Source organism: Cervus elaphus, chromosome 13, assembly GCF_910594005.1.
Source record: "Cervus elaphus chromosome 13, mCerEla1.1, whole genome shotgun sequence".
In the NCBI taxonomy this organism is placed as follows: Eukaryota; Metazoa; Chordata; class Mammalia; order Artiodactyla; family Cervidae; genus Cervus; species Cervus elaphus.
Window position 1 is genome coordinate 18,965,821 of NC_057827.1, and position 13,355 is coordinate 18,979,175.

The 13,355-nt window shown below is 44.6% G+C and overlaps 1 protein-coding gene across 2 annotated transcripts in view; it reads right to left on the reverse strand.

Annotated features, from left to right (window-relative positions):
- The window catches only part of SLCO3A1 (solute carrier organic anion transporter family member 3A1), a 368,846-nt gene that overhangs the window by 332,680 nt on the left and 22,811 nt on the right, over positions 1 to 13,355 (reverse strand). The gene's annotated exons all lie outside the window — the stretch shown is intronic.

Genomic DNA, 13,355 nt, shown 5'->3' on the forward strand with positions numbered 1-13,355 from the left:
TGGTGTTTAAATTCCATCATGTGGCCCCAGTCCTAGGGCATAGCTTGGAAAAGGCCAAGTGGAACACTTCCCAAATGAAAATCAATGAGACCAAGAAAACAATTTCCTCTGTGACCTGTCTCAGAACAAGAATTTAGGTTTTCATCTTCCCCACAAAGGGATCAGGGGACCAAGCAGGCTGAGTGGTTGGTATTACAGTTTCTTTGATCAGAAAAAATACCTGTTTCCACCAATGCTGGGAGAGGGATGCAGATGATTAAATGCAGGTCTTAGAGCCTCGGGTGTTTCTGCTTCCCTCTGCAGGGGAAGCAACTATTAAATATAAGAATATCAAGCTCCCCAACACGTGGCCTGGCCAGCCCGCTCTGCTGGGTCTCCATAGCTTCTCTCCAGCGCATTCCTTCCTTCAATGCTAGGCTAAGTTGCTTCAGTCATGTTGGACTCTTCTCAACCCCAGGGCCTGAAGCCCACCAGGCTCCTCTGTCCATGGGATTCTCCAGGCAAGAACACTGGAATAGGTTGCCATACCCTCCCCTAGGAGATCTTCCTGACCCAGGGATTGGACTCCCTTATGTTTCCTGCATTGGCAGGCAGGTTCTTTACCACTAGCACTCCCTGAGAAGCCCCTTCCTTTCTTTTATTAATAAATAACCTGGGCCTTACGCTCCAGTACTTTGGCCACCTGATGCAAAGAGCTGACTTGCTGGAAAAGACCCTGATGCTGGGAAAGATTGAGGGTAGAAGGAGAAGGGGACGACAGAGGATGAGATGGCTGGATGGCGTCACTGACTGAATGGACCCTGAGTTTGAGCAAACTCCGGGAGATAATGAAGGACAGGGAAGCCTGGCGTGCTGCAGCCCATGGGGTCGCAGAGTCAGATACGACTTAATGACTGAACAAATGCTCTAGAGAGAGACCTTTAGAAAAGTCTTGGATACCTTAAAAATGCTCACTGATTCTGTGCTATTAGGACCCCCAAAGCCCTCTCTCCAGGATTTCAGTTTAAAAAGATAAACACAGTACAGTGTCCGTCAAGGAGTGAATGTTTAAACTAATGGTGGTCCATTCATACCATGGAATGTTGCTCAGAACTTAATATATTGTTGATACAAGCAACAACTTGGATGGATCTCCAGGGATTTACGCCGAGTGAAAAAAGCTAATCTCAAAGGCTGTATGCTGTATGATTCCATTTACATAACAGTCTGAAATGACGACATTCCCTAGGTGAAGAATGGATTACAGTCAGCCCTTCACATCTGTGGGCTTCGCATCCATGGATATGAAGGGCTGACTATACCATGCCAACTTGAGCACCCACGAGGGGTCCTGGAATCAATCGCCCTCACATACTGTGGGACAGTTGTAGGGGTGGCCTGGAGTTAGTGAGCAGGGGAGGCGTGGCTATACAAGGGTAGCAGGAGGGATCCGTGGGGTGGGCCTGGTCTGTATCTAGACTGTGATGGTGGTCACAGGACTCTACCCATGAGATAAAACGGAAAAGACTAAAATCACACACACATACACACGAGTGCGTGTAAAACCAGAAAAGCTGGCAGCTGAACTGCATCCAAGTCAACTTCCTGACTACAGTTACCTGGTGGCTCAGTGGTGAAGAATCCACCTGCCAAGCAGCAGACCCCGGTTCGATCCCTGGGTTGGGAAGATCCCCTGGAGAAGGAAATGGTAACCCACTCCAGTATGCTTGCCTGGGAAACTCCATGGACAGAGGAACCTGGTGGACTACAGTCCATGGGGTTGCAAATGAGATGGACACGACTAAGTGACTAAACAACAATTATTATGCACTATGTACCACTGGGCATATTTTTGTATTATTTCTGTATTAATTATTTTAATTAAAATAATCCTTTAATTTCTGTATCATTTCTTATTTATGCCAGTGAGTGTACAACTGGCTCAAAGTGAAAAGTTAACAAAAGGATGCACAGGCGGAAGGACAGCACAGTTCAGCTTCATTCAGACACGCTGCACAGAGCCCTGAGCACTTAGAGGGGCGCAGGTGCCCTCCTTGGCACCACCTCTGCCATCACACACAGCTTCTGAGACCACTGACACCTCTTCATGGATCTTGCCAGAAACTCAGCGGCACATCAGAAGTAACCAACCAATACTGGAATGCAAGTTTCACTCAGAAAGACAAAGACTTATCACAGTATTTTTATGAGAAAAATGGACCATGACTTACATGAACCATATCTATAGTGGGAACTCTAGGCATTTTTTTGTAACCATGGGCCCTGGGCAGTTGGAAATGATATGAATCCCTTGACCTTCCTATTTCTTTCCTTTGTGTTTTTCTTCTTTAATTTTCAGGCATGTTTTTGTGTGCAACCTGAATATCACACAAAAGCAGCCTTCAGTTACATGTACACACATCACATTAGCGCTAAGTGCATAAGCACACTATCCTCTCAAACATACTCCTAATCTTCCCCAAGTGTGGAATAAATTTCAAACCATTAAATAAAATGATCTGATACTGTCCATGCAGATGTTACCAACCCTCACCCCCTCCAATGACATCACTGTTTCCATGGTAACTAATGTACTTCAAAGTAGAAAATGCAGATGATGGCTTTAAAAGGGGATGGGGGGAGGCAGACAAAATAAGTGATACAAACCAAACATGTCACAGTGTAAGTGGTGATGCTGGATGTACCTGCATTATGGGCTGTCAGCTCAGGGACAAGCAATAAATATTTTATGAGAATCGTTATGCTAACAGTATATATAACAATGACCTATCAAATTACACAATTGCCTTCAGAAACATGGCTGCCCCGTTCAACACACATTGGTAAAAGTGTGGAAAAGGTGGGAAAGGGGATGAATTAGGAGATTGGGACTAACATATATTATACACACACACACACACACACACAAAACATAGTAATCAACAACGAACTACTGTAGAACATGGGGAATTCAATATTCTTGTTACAACCTATATGGGAAAAGAATCTAAAATAGAATAGACATATGTACATGTATTACTGAGTCACATTGCTATACACCTTAAAGTAACAGTTCAGTTCAGTTCAGTCGCTCAGTCGTGTCCAACTCTTTGTGACCCCATGAATTACAGCATGCCAGGCCTCCCTGTCCATCACCAACTCCCGGAGTTTACTCAAACTCATACCCATCGAGTCGGTGATGCCATCCAACCATCTCATCCTCTGTCGTCCCCTTCTCCTCCTGCCCCCAATCCCTCTCAGCATCAGGGTCTTTTCCAACGAGTCAACTCTTCGCATGAGGTGGCCAAAGTATTGGAGTTTTAGCTTCAGCATCAGTCCTTCCAATGAACAGCCAGGACTAATCTCCTTCAGGATGGACTGGTTGGATCTCTTTGCAGTCCAAGGGACTCTCAAGAGTCTTCTCCAACACCACAGTTCAAAAGCATCAATTCTTCAGCACTCAGCTTTCTTCACAGTCCAACCCTCACATCCATACCTGACCACTGGAAAAACCATAGCCTTGACCAGACAGACCTTTGTTGGCAAAGTAATGTCTCTGCTTTTTAATATGCTATCTAAGTTGGTCATAACTTTCTTTCCAAGGAGTAAGCGTCTTTTAATTTCATGGCTAACACAGCACTGCAAATTATATTCCAATATAAAATAATAATTAAAAAAATAAAAAATTTACCAAAAATAAGTGAGTGTTCAATAGCACAGGTACAGAACATGAGCTGAGTTTCAAATCAGAGTCACATATTTTGTTTTATAGTTATGCTGTTATTATGTCTGAGAATAGCTATTTCAGAAATATTTGAATGCCAGGAAGAATGTAACTGCTTACAAGAAAGAAGCAGAGAAAACTGATAGGGGAAAAGCCTCTATTCTTAGTTCCAACATGTAAGAAAAAGGGATAAAATCTTCAGGAAATGCAACATTGTTTTAGCATAAGGCCCTTTTGGTGAAGCGTGGGTACTTCTTTCAGTTGCTGTCCGTATCTCATTATTTGGATGTTGGTGAATGAAGACTTTTCTGGACATGAAAATCCATGCTCTCAGTTGTAGGGAAGGCAGCGAGGAGGTGATAATTCTGGATGGTTTGACATAAAACTGGAGTCTGCTTTTAAAACATAAGAGAATGTTTGATCTGCCCCTGTCAAAATGTCATTCTTAACACCTGACACTGAAGATGCTTAACAGAAGCTTCCAGAAGTTCCATCGCGTATTCCATCCCTGCACTGCGGGAACCTGTGTTGAGAAGACCATGTGATGATACCCTGACCTACAGACACCCAAGGAGCCATTAATACTTGCTTCTTCTGATGCCTTTGGCCACCACTGAGGATCAGGAACCCATCTGGAGCCATGGAGCCAATTTAACGCCCAAACCCACATCCTGCTGAAGATCTCACACGATAACGGCTTTACGTCCGGGATTCTAGCTCTTGCCCCGTTTTATCAGCTAGTGCTCTGTGTTTCAGTGAAGCTGCAGATAGAAGTCCTTCCCCAGGACAATATCTGTGTGGACCTGCCATCTAGTGCACCAAGGACGGGGGAGGTGCCCTGCGCACCACCCCTCCACACACACACACACACACACACACACACACACACACACACACTTTTGGCTTCAAGCTCAGGGCAGATTACAGGTCTCCTGTGGCTTTGAGACCCCCCTGAGCTACTCTCTTCCTAAAACACCTCTTTCCATAGACACCCCCCTCTCCTTTCTCCCCCCTTTTTTTTTTTTTGGTTGCACTGGGTCTTAGTTGTAACATGTGAACTCTAAATTATAGCAAGTTGGATCTAGCTTGCTGACCAGGGGTGGCCTGAACTGGCCCCTTGAATTGGAAGCGTGGAGTTCTTAACCACTGGACCACCAGGGAAGTCCCATCACAGACCACTTTTTGGAAAACTAAAATGACTCTTTTTTTTTTTTTTTGGCCTAGGAGATTGAGTCTAGAATTCAAGGCCTTCCTTTAGCTCACTGTGACCTCCATCCAGCGGCACCGCCTTCCCTCCCCTCTCCACAGCGGGCCACGCCACAGCCACAGCCCTCCCCTCAGACATCGCCCCTCCTCTCCTAAGCTCACACCTTTTTCCTGCACCGATGACCCCATGTCTTCTGTGGGGTCCACTTCAGTGTTCTGCTCCTGTCCATCTCCACAAAGGGGTCTTTACATCCAGCCGTCCATACTCACTCACTCTTCCAAGGATCTCGGCCTTTGTTTCTGTTCTGATGTAATTTACAAAAATGGCAAGCCACTCCAGTATCCTTGCCTGGAAAATCTCATGGACAGAGGAGCCCTGGTAGGGCTCCATGGGGTCGCAAAGAGTCAGGCACGGCTGAGCGACTAACACTTAACACATCAAAATGTAAGCTCCTTTGGAGCAGAGATTTCTGTGTGTTTCGATAATGGCTGGCAAAAGTGCCTAGCAAATCACAGAAGCTCAGTAAATAGATCTTGAATTTCTAAGGGAACATCACAGAACACAAAACCTTAAATGTTGTAAGGGCAAGAGAGAGAAGAGGACAGGGCTGGACATAAAAACTAAAAATATATACAAAAATGGGACTTCCCTGGAGGTCCAGTAGTTAAGACTTCACCTTCCAGTGAAGGAGGTGTGGGTTCCATCCCTGGTTGGGAAGCTAAGACTCACATGTCTCGTGACTGAAAAACCAAGACATAAAACAGAAGCAGCAATGCAACAGATTCAATAAAGACTTTAAAAATGGTCCAAATTAAAAAAAAAAAAAAAAAAAAAAAAAACCTTTAAAAAACATATACACAGAGAACTGCCATCATCATTTGCAGGGGCTTCATGCCAAATTAATTAAAACATTAAATACTTATTTAAGCAATGAGGCCATAGCGTAAAATCTAAGGGAAGAAATTCTTTCCCATCAGAATTAAATTTAATGCCTCAGATCAATAAAAACTATCTTAAAGACCAGGAAATAAATCAAGTAATACAAGCCACACATAATAGAAAATGACTTTGGGAAAGTGGTCTGTTTTGATCCAAATGCAGAAGGAAGTGATGGAAATGGGATTTCTCACTCCACGGAGTTGAACTGGTTCCATTTGCGTCAAACAGCAGGACCCTAAACATACCGGCAAAAGTAAAATATCTGTAATTGGCTGTTAGAGTGTTCATGACCAGGAATGTGAGTGGAAGCGAGGCCTGGGGTACAACAACTCCTGCCACACAGACCACATCCACACGAGGGGGCCAGCCCAGGGGAGCTCAACATTGCGCCCCGCAGGGCCACGTGGGAGACGCCGTGCAAAACACAACAGGCCAATTCGACCAAAAGGCCAGGTCAAATCTCTGCTCAGTCCCGGAACGTCTCCAGGTCGGGGCCTTCAGAACACTGTGACCACACATGTCCTCTGTACAGGTCAGCCTAAGATCAGCAGAAAGGCCCACCCAGAGGCCAGAGCCAGCCTTACAGTCTGCGTCCAGAAGCCTGGGGCCACTGGGAAAGGCCAAGTCAGGAGCGAAAGCTGAAGGCAGGGGTCCAGGAGGAGGCAGCATCTCATCTGGGGAGATGGGACCCCAATATCAGAGTACACAACTCTAAGGACTATTAATGGTTTGTAGGTAGGAGATAGATGGGTCCCTGGGTTGGACAGCTGGTGTTTGTCAAGTGGAGTAAAACTGAAGCTTTGCTCTCACCCAGATACTCCAAGAACAAAGCTAGTGGCAGGAGCTTAGCTCTGCTGATGTGAAGACATAAGATGACCCCTCCTGAGGTGAAGGAAGTCTTCTCTGTCTGCACATGTGCAGGAAGTCTTCTTGGGGGTCAAAAATGGAGCGGGTGCTACCCCTTAATAAAGTGTGGACATGCACTCGTAGACCTCTGTGGTGGGATCCATCTTAACAAAAAGTTGTGCACCCATGTTGGGAAGGGTCCTAGGACCAGTCAGGTGTGAAGAAAGAAACAAGGAAATTGGCCAAAGGTACTTGGTCAAAGGTACACAAGACCTGGAAGGACTGTCCTAAATGAGGGGTTTAAATCACCTCTTCACTGTGCTCCTCCTCGTTAGGAAGGATGCCCATCCATACCCTTGCTCTCTGGGTGTGTATTTCTGCCCTGCTTCTGACTTATGACACCATACCCAACCCCCTTCTCTGGTTTTTATCTCCTGGAAACACTCTTGCCTTCAAAGGTGGGGGGTAAGAGCCAGGGCCACTTTGTGGCTAGCCTCCAGACACTGGTGGTCTAGTGGTTCGGATTCCTGGTTTTCCTCCAGGCAACCCAGGTTCAATAGCAATTCCTGGGCAGAGAACTAAGACCTCTCTTAGTGGTCCTCAGGACTGCTCAGTGCCACCTCTGCAAGATCACTTTCAGAGCAGAGATTGGCAAGCGTATCCTGGAAGAGACCAGACGGCACACAGTTGAGGTTCTGCCATCCACGTGGTCTCTGTCACAACCACCCCTGCTGCTGGAGCACAAATGGAGCTGAAGACAAGGACCTGGACACGAACCCATGTGCTTCTTATGTTCCAAAAATATGGCACTCACAAAGCTGCCTGCAGGCTGGATCTGGCTCACGGGCCACGGTTTGCAGACCCTGCTCGAGAGCCTCCTGCACAATTCGGCTCCTGATTTTCAGCCATCCTTCCCCATGGTCCTGCGTGGTACTGACAATAAAACCCTCAGGGCAAAGAAGGCCAGACAACTGTCTTCGGGGACCCGTGGAAGGGGTGACAGTGAGAATGAGGCCAAGATTCATTAAGCACATGTGCCAACCGCCGTACTCAGCCTTTCACATCTGATGGGTCCCTTCACGCCCGCAAGGACCCCCTGAGGGGGTTACTTTTATTCTCTCCAAGTTATAGACAAGGACGCTAAGGTCCAGAGGGTGAAAAACCAACCCAGAGTCAACCAACCCACCTGAGGGGTGGAGCTGGGGCTAGAATCCAGGGATCTATAACCTGGGCAGACAGTGCCCACATCATGCCAGCCAGCCTTGGGGGAAAGACCATGACCACCGTAAGAGGAAAGCAGGAGTGGCAGAGGCCTGAGAAGTGTCTTCATAGCAGAGGGGCAACTGGGTCCCCAATACTGAGTTGTACAACAGGGACAACAGTGAAGGTTAAATAGAATAGTGTATGCCAAGTATCGGGCACATAGCAGACACTCAATAAACAAGAGAGATTATTATTACTGATAAAGTGGCTTTCCACATGGAACTAGTGGTAAAGAACCCTCCTGCCAATACAGGAGATATAAAGAGACACAGGTTCAGTCCCCAGATCAGGAAGATTCCCTGGAGAAGGGCATGGCAACCCACTCCAGTATTCTTGTCTGGAGAATCCCATGGACAGAGGAACCTGGCAGGATGCAGTCCATGGGGTCAGAAAGAGTCAGACACAATTGAAGCAACTCAGCACGCATGCAGAAGATACCAGCTTCAAGAGAAAGAACGCGCCTTCCCCTTGGAGGTCTGGCTGTCACTACCCATCTCAACCCCACAGTCAACCTTAGCACCAGGAACAGGGGACACCCTGGCATTTTATTTTATGAATATTGCAGATGTCACTTTTATTTTTATTTATTTTTTTGGGATGTGTGACAAGCAGGATCTTAGTCCCCCCCACCAGGGATTGAACCAGTGGTCGCTTCAGGAGAAGCATGGAGCCTTAACCACTGGACCACCGGGGAAGTCCAACCAGAATTTGAATATGAAGTACTTAAAAAAGTGGGGCTTGCCAGGTGGCACTAATGGCAAAGAACCCTTCTGCTAATGCAGGAGACGTAAAAGACACGGGTTCAATCCCTAGGTTGGGAAGATCCCCTGAAGGAGCAAATGGCAACCCATTCTAGTATTCTGCCTGGGAAATCCCAAGGACAGAGGAGCCTGACGGGCTACAGTCCATGGGGTCACAAAGAGTGAGACACAACTGAAGCAACTTCGGATGCATTTAGAAGAGGGCCTCACCAGCAACCTAACATAAACAAAAGGTAGATCTAGTCAAGAAAAACATGAGTGTTCAATGGGAAGACAAGTTAGATCACACCAAAAGGAATAACTAGATAAATTCTGAATAGAGAACATTCTGTAGAAGGTTCCTACATAATGATGACCTCTTCAAAGAGTCAACAACCTCTTTAAAAAGTCAACATCAGTAGCAAAAAGTGGGGGAATTACGCTGGATTACAAGAGACTTAAAGCTGTAGGCTTATGTCGATTGCAACATTATTTACAATAGCTAAAATGTGTAAGCAACCTAAGTGTCCACCAACAGATGAATGGACAAGCAATATTTGCAATGGAAGCAATATTTACAATGGAAGCAATATTTACAGCATATATTTACAATGGAAGATTATTTCAGCTTTTAAAAGGAAGGAAAGGACTTCCTTGGTGGCCCAGGGGTTACAAAGCTGCCTGCCAATGCAGGGGACACAGGCTGGAACACTGGTTCAGGAGGATTCCACATGCCGCTGGTCAACTAAGCCCGCGCACCATGACTACTGAAGGCCGCGCGCCTAGAGCCCGTGCTCGTAGCAGAGAAGCCGCCACAATGAGAAGCCCGCGCACCACAACGAAGAGCACCCCCACTCCCCCCACTCCCCCCACTCCCCCGAGCAGAGACCCGGCACAGCCAAAAATAATAAACAAACACACCTTAAAAAAAAAAGGAAGGAAATTCTGAAGTACACTTCAACAGTAGGTGAAGGGAAATAATTCAGAGACAAAAGAACAAATACTGTATAATTCCATTTACACGGGCTATCTAGAGTATTCAAATCATAGAGACAGAAAGTAGAACAGTAGTTGCCAGGAGCTAGAAGGGAATAGAGAGTTATTGTTTGATGGGCTCAGAGTTTCAGTTTTTCAAGATGAAAAGAGTTCTGGAGATGGACAATGGTGATGGTTACACAACAATATACATGTACTTCATGTCACTGAACTGTACACTTAAGAATACTGAAGATGGTAAGTTCCATGTATTTTATCACAATAAAAAGAACTGGAAAGAGACTGAAAGTCCTATCACAAACGAAACACAAGATCTTTAATTGGTTTGTGGCTGTTTAGAAAAGAGACAGAGAGTTCTAGAGATGGAGCTAAAGATGGGGATAGCAATGCCCAATGGAGATATTTTGGCAACATTTGGAGAAATTTGATAATGTAGCAGGTATGAGTTGAAATGAGGGGAAATTATCAGGAGTGATAATAAGGTTGTGGTTTTATGGTAAATGATCATACTTCATGGAGAGGCATAACAAAGTCCTAAGTTGTGAAGTATCTTCATTTCTATAGTTATAAGTGGTTTAGAAAGGTACATTCATATACTTGCATGTGTATATATGTTGTTGTTTAGTCACTAGGTCATGTCCAACTCTTTGGTATCCCGTGGACTGCGGAATACCAGGCTTCCCTGTCCTTCACTATCTCCCAGAGTTTGCTCAAACTCATGTCCATTGAGTTGGTGATGCCACCCAACCATCTCGTCCTCTATCCTCTGTGTGTATATATATGTGTATATATGAAGCAAATATGCCAAATGTTAAGAATTGTTCAGTCCTAGGTGGTGAGTACATGGGTTTATTCACTGGACTATAATTTCTAATTTTGTTTCGTTTGAGAATTTACAAATAGAATTAAAAATGAATGTGAGGTAAAAAATGCCCACCTATCTCCCAGGGTTATATAAGGCTTAAATGACATAAACCATGACAACACCCTGTAACCCATTAAACATTCTACACCAATAAGATGGTGGCCTTGTATTCATTTTTGGCGTCGATAATAAAACCAAGACATATGGTAAATAAATGATTCCCCAACCAGGACTCTATCGATAAATATAAATCTATTCTCAGTAAGTCCGGTGAAACACATTTTGAATAAGGTACATGTAATTTTGTACTAAGGTTTTGAAAAATGTCTATCTGTTGAAGAAGTGAACATTAATTAGAGTGTCTGTTCCCACTGGCACAGAGCAGTCTGTAATTTTGTGGGGGTTGTTACAGCAGAGTTATTACATAATGGCCCTTGTTTGTGAGTGGCTGGCTGTTCAGACAGAGAATCCAGTCAAGGGCTGAGCACGCAGGTAGCAACATGCTGGGAGCAGGGACCCTGTGACCGGCTGGGGAACAGACAACAGCTCATTTCCAAAAGCTCGCCTCACCTGCAAAGGCCACCCTGCACTCACGGGGAAGGAGGGCACAGATAACATGGTTCTCTGGTCTAATGAAGTCATGCTCAACCTTCGTGACCTTTTTCCGCAGTTAAAAATTAAAAAAAAAAAAAGAAGAACAACCATGTTCTCTCACTAGGAGTAATGTGTTACAGTGATAGGAAAACATCAAACCTACTTAAGCACTCGACTCAGCTGCAGTTTCTTGAGGTGTCATCTGAGAAAAGAGAAGGGATTTCGGAGTAAAAAAAACTGAGAGACCCAGGATCAAACACTTCTTGTGTCCATGTGGGCCAGTCATTCAAATTCCATGAGTCCTAGTGTCCTTGGCTGTTATATAGAAATAACAGTATTTATCACACCAGGTGTCATGAGAGTCAAATCCAACCACGTACACACTTCCTAATGCATGTAAGACTCTCACAAAATGTCTGTTCCCCTCCCCTCAGTGACCATACCCTCTAATCTCCTTATTCCATTTCACTGTGAAAAGTAAAATAGGTAAGACATGAGAGGGACTTTTCTGGTGGTCCAGTAGCTAAGACTCTGCACTCCCAATACAGGGGACCCAGGTTTGAACCCTGGCCAGGGAACTAGATCTCGCATGCTGCAACTAAGATAGAAGATCCATTGAGCCACAACTAAGAGCCGGTCTGAATGCAGGTCAAGAAGCAACAGTTAAAACCGGACATGGAACAACAGACTGGTTCCAACTTGGGAAAGGAGTATGTCAAGGCTGTATATTGCCACCCTGCTTATTTAACTTATATGCAAAGTATATCATGCAAAATGCTGGGCTGGATGAAGCACAAGCTGGAATCAAGATTGCCAGGAGAAATATCAATAACCTTAGATATGCAAATGACACCACCTTACCGCAGAAAGCAAAGAGGAACTAAAGAGCCGCTTGATGAAAGTGAAAGAGAAGAGTGAAAAAGCTGGCTTAAAATTCAACATTCAAAAAACAAAGATCATGGCATCCGGTCCCCAACACTCCATGGCAAATAGATGGGGAAACAATGGAAACAGTGACAGACTTTATTTTCTTGGGCTCCAAAATCACTGCAGTTAGTGACTTTAGCCATGAAATTTAAAAATGCTTGTTCTTTAGAAGAAAAAAGCAGAGACGTGACTTTACTGACTAATGTCCATCTAGTCAAGACTATGGTTTTTGGTTTTTCCAGTAGTCATGTATGGATGTGAGAGTTGGACCATAAAGAAAACTGAGCACCAAAGAATTGATGCTTTTGAACTGTGTGTTGGAGAAGACTCCTCAAAGTCCCTTCGACTGCAAGGAGATCAAACCAGTCCATCCTAAAGGAAATCAGTCCTGAATATGCATTAGAAGGACTGATGCTGAAGCTGAAGCTCCAATAATTTGGCTATCTGATGTGAAGAACTGACTCACTGGAAAAGACCCTGATGCTGGGAAAGATTGAAGGCAGGAGGAGAGGGGGATGACAGAGGATGAGATGGTTGGATGGCCTCACTGACTCAATGGACATGAGTTTGAGCAAGCTCTGGGAGTTGGTGATGGACAGGGAAGCCTGGCGTGCTACAGTCCATGGGGTTGCAAAGAGTTGAACATGACTGAGTGACTGAACTGAACTGACTGAAAGTATTTTTACTTGATTAATAAATAAAATAAAGTCATGAGAAATCTGAATTTATATCAGCAAAACAAAGCTGTATATAACCCGTCATACAGAAATAAGGGGATGAAATAGAACAAAACAGAGTGGATCAGTGGTAAAGAATCCACCTGCAATGTAAGAGACGCAGGTTCAATCCCTGGGTTGGAACGATCCCCTGGAGAAGGGAACGGCATCCCACTCCAGTGTTCTTGCCTGGGGAATCCCATGGACTGAGGAGCCTGGTGGGTGGGGCTACAGAAGAGTCGGACATGATTCATTCACCATTCAGACACCACCATACAATCTTTGAAAATGATACTTCTCCATTAAAATGGTATAAACTTCCCACACAAAATCTCACTCTTCTGAAACTTAACCAAAAATTTAAAAAGCGGGGAAGGGGGGGAGAGATCAGAAATAAAATAATTAAATAAATAATAAATAAATAAATAAAATAAATTAAAAAAATAATAAAATAAAATAATTTGTTTCTTAACAAATAAAGAATGAACCCGCCCCAGTATCATAAAACCAAATACTGCCTCCCAAGAAAAGTGAAGAAAATTTCTAAGAGCAGAACAGA